Raw genomic sequence first — 4,389 nt, 5'->3', positions numbered from 1 at the left:
AAAAAAAAAAAAGAAAAACCTTATTTTGCTGTATGCAATAAAAAGTCTGAGGTCCCGCCCACTAAGGGTGTGTCATTGGGAGGCGGGATCTTAAGGTTCACTTTGATGTTTGTTTGCCACAAAGGAACATCCAAGCAAGGAGAGAGGCATGTGCAAAGGCCCCAGAACAGCATGGTTATCAGACCAACAGGAAGAAGTGGCGGGAGAGCAGGATTGAGGAGAAAGGCACTCTACTGGCTTTTTGCAGGCTTGTCATGGGCATGCAGTGCCCACCGAAGCCAGAAGAGGGCAGTAGATCCTTTGAGACTAACAGTCGTTATTGTCATGGGGTGTTGAGAATCAAACCTGGGTCTTCAGAGTGAGCAACTGATACTCTTCAGTGCTGAGCCATTTCTCAAGCACCTCCACGGGGCTTCTCATAGATTCCAAGAGAAATGGAAAGTGATGGAAGAGAGGTTGGTAACACAAGCCAACATACATGGCCAGTCACTGACACTCTAGATAGATGGCCTGGTCTAGAACCATCCAGGAGACATGGTGTTAGGGAGTTGTCACCAAGGCAGGTGGGTCCAACAGCCAGCTGGGGGCTCCACGTGGGCAAGTTTGGTTTAGCACTGAACCTGAAGGTAGGACTGCAGGGAGCAGGCACCAACTGGGTACTTAATAAGTTATTTGGGCCAGGCAGTAGTGGTGTATGCCTTTAATCCCAGCACTTGGGAGGCAGAGGCAGGTAGATTTCTGAGTTCGAGGTCAGCCTGGTCTACAGAGTGAGTTCCAGGACAGCCAGGGCTACACAGAGAAACCCTGTCTCAAAAAAAACCAAAGAGGGGAAAAAGAAGCCAGGTGGCTTGTCCACACTCTTCTCCAAGAATCAGATCCTAGTGGTCTGTCTTCTACTGTGAGCCCCACTATGCCCACCCAAACAGAATTTCTGTTGACAATCCCTGACAACCTTGACATCCACCCAAGAGATGGTTTAAGTTGCCGGGACAGCACCTCTTACCTCAACTTGGCAAGCACTGCTCTTGGCTGGAAGGCTGGGTACACGGAGTGCCCTGCCTGTGGGCTGAGGCTGGGTGTGGCCCAACACTCACTGTTTGGATGACTGTGCATTCCCTTCCAACCGTGCTTTCTCTGGTTGGACTGGAATCGCTCACATCCAACACATTCTACCAGATGCACCATGGCGTGGCCGCTGTGGGCTCTAACTTTGCTTTCACTGTTCAGCTCTGGGGAGCTGTAGAAACCTCTAGTGAATGTCGGGATGGAGAAGAAAGACAGGAGAGACAGGTTGGCTTGGTAAACCAGCATATTAAAAAACTGGCTTCAAGAGAGCCCTTTATCAGCCGGGTGGTAGTGGCGCACGCCTTTAATCCCAGCACTCCGGAGACAGAGGCAGGCAGATTTCTGAGTTCTGGTAAAATGCTTGCCATGCAATGATGCGGACCTGAGTTCAGATTCTATATACCCATGGAAGAGCTACCTGGCTGTAATGCTGGCACTGGGGGAAGAGCAGAGACGAAGGGACCCATGGAGCTAAATGGGCCCACTGGTCAAGCCTGGTGGTGAGATCCTGGTCCAGCGAGAGCCTCAGCCTCAAAAACTATGGTGGAGGGGCTGGAGAGAAGGCTCAGAGGCTAAGTGAACTCAGAGGATCTGATTTCAATTCTCAGTACTCATGTCAAGCAGCTCAGAACCACATATAACAGTGTTTCAGGGGATTAGCCCTCTTTTGGACTCTGCAGGTAGACAAATGCACACACACACACACACTTGCACACTTGTACACATGTATGCATTATGCATACACATTCATGTAAATACATTTTTAAAAATTGAAGCACCTTTGGCCTCCTCCACACAAACACACCCTCCTACCTAAGTGCATATCCACGTGAGCATCTACAGTGTACGCATGAGAATGTACAGTGTACACACACGGGAAAGGAGGGAGGAAAGCGGGCAGGCAGGCAAGTAGGAAGGAAAGGGGTATAGCTTGCTTTAGGTTATATAGCCCTGATAAAGGGCTCTCTCTCTCTCTCTCTCTCTCTTTCTCTTGGTTTCTCGAGACAGGGTTTCTCTGTGTAGTCTTGGCTGTCCTGGAACTCACTCTGTAGACCAGGCTGGCCTCAAACTCAGAAATCCGCCTGCCTCTGCCTCCTGAGTGCTGGGATTAAAGGCGTTCGCCACCACTGCCCAGTGTTAGGAAAGCATTTGACATGCATGCATGACTACCTCCGTTTAACCTCCCAGAAACCTCATGAGAAGCCTGGTGTTGTGGTTCAGGCTTGGAATCTCAGCAACGCAGAGGCAGAGACTGGAGAGTGTGGGTCTCCTTGATCAGCCTGCCTTGCTGGTCAGGAAGCTCCAGGTGGAGATGCAGCGAAAGGCCTGACGGTGGTGAAAGGGACTGGGGAGATAACTCTGTCTGGAAAAGCTTTAGCAGAGCCAGCGAGCAAGCAAGCAAGTGTGGTGACCTGAGTTCAAACCCCGGGACTCGGGAAGGTAGAAAGGGAGAAATGAGTCTCTATGCACTCTGACTTCTCCGTACACTCTGTGGGATTTGAGTGTGTGTGTGTGTGTGTGTGTATGTGTGTGTGCTTTCATCTGGGTACGTGTGCACTAATGGTAGAAAGAAATAAAATTAAATTAAATTTTACAACAGAAACAGCAAAGGTGAAGAGCAATTGAGAATGTGGCCCAGGGGGCTGGTGAGATGGCTCAGTGGGTAAGAGCACCCGACTGCTCTTCCAAAGGTCCAGAGTTCAAATCCCAGCAACCACATGGTGGCTAACAACCATCTGTAATGAGATCTGGCGTCCTCTTCTGGAGTGTCTGAAGACAGCTACAGTGTACTCACATATAATAAATAAATAAATCTTAAAAAAAAAAAAAAAAAAAAAGAGAATGTGGCCCAAACATTGTCCTCTAGCTAAAACACACACACACATGCACACGCACTCATGCATGTCCACACACAGACATACACATACACACACAGAATTGCACTCACACAAGCACAAAAAATTTCTAGAGGCATAGAGGTACCCAGGCCTCATTGGCAAGCTAGCTTTTCTGGAGCTGCTTCCTTCTTTGCAAAATAGAAGTGAAAATTCCTACCATGGAAGGTGGGCAGGGTGTCTTAGTTAGGGTTTCTGCTGCTGTGCTAAAGCACCATAACAAAAAACAACTCGGGGAGGAAAGGGTTAATCATCTTACAGCTTGTAGTACTCATCTGGGGAAGTCAGGGCTGGCACTAAAGCCAAGAACCTCCCTCAAAGCATGCAGGAGTACTGCTCACTGGCTAACTCCTCCTAGCTTGCCCAGTCTGCCGCCTTCTATTGTTTTAGTTAGGGTTTTAGTGCTGTGAGCAGAGACTGTGACCAAGGCAAGTCTTGGTTTTTTTGTTTGCTTGTTTGTTTTGTTTTAAAGATTTATTTATTTATTATGTCTAAGTACACTGTAGCTGTCTTCAGACACACCAGAAGAGGGAGTCAGATCTCATTACAGATGGTTGTGAGCCACCATGTGGTTGCTGGGATTTGAACTCAGGACCTTTGGAAGAGCAGTCAGTGCTCTTAAACACTGAACCATCTCTCCAGCCCCAAGACAAGTCTTGTAAGGACAACATTTCATTGGGGCTGGCTTACAGGTTCAGAGGTTCAGTCCATTATCATCAAGGTGGAAGCACGGCAGCATCTAGGTAGACATGAGGTTGGAGGAGCTGAGTGTTTCACCTCTTGTTCCAAAGGCAGCTAGGAGAAGACTGGCTTCTAGGTAGCTAGGATGAGGGTCTTAAAGCCACACTCACAGTGACACACCTACTCCAACAAGGCCACACCCCCTAACAATACTACGCCCTTAGCCAAGCATATACAAACCATTACACTCTGCCATCCAGGTTCACACATGCATGGTTGGCCCCACCCACAAGGGATGGCCTGGGTCCTCCCATATCAATCCCTTCTTTAGACTTGTGCATAGGCCAATATGGTGCGGACGTTTTGTTTTGTTTTGTTTTGTTTTCAACTGAGAGTCCCTCTCCCAAACTGAGACTAGCCTGTGTCAAGTTGACATAGGAACTAGCCAGCTCCTAAGGTGTCAGATAAGATCTCTCAAGCCACTTAGCACAGCGGCTGCCTCACCTCAGTGCCTGGACACTGGGACACCATCACTTTCTTTTTTAGCAACCCTTGGGTTTGGCTCCAGGCCCAAGGAGTTCTGCAGGCATGCTGGTGAGGGGATGGATGCTCAAGGAGCACACTGCTTTCTTTAAGAATGTAGGCTGGTAGCTGGGCGTGGTGGCGCATGCCTTTAATCCCAGCACTCGGGAGGCAGAGGCAGGCGGATTTCTGAGTTCGAGGCCAGCCTGGTCTACAGAGTGAGTTC

This window comes from Mus caroli, chromosome 10 (assembly GCF_900094665.2).
Source record: "Mus caroli chromosome 10, CAROLI_EIJ_v1.1, whole genome shotgun sequence".
Lineage (NCBI taxonomy): Eukaryota > Metazoa > Chordata > Mammalia > Rodentia > Muridae > Mus > Mus caroli.
This window is presented reverse-complemented; position numbering follows the sequence as displayed.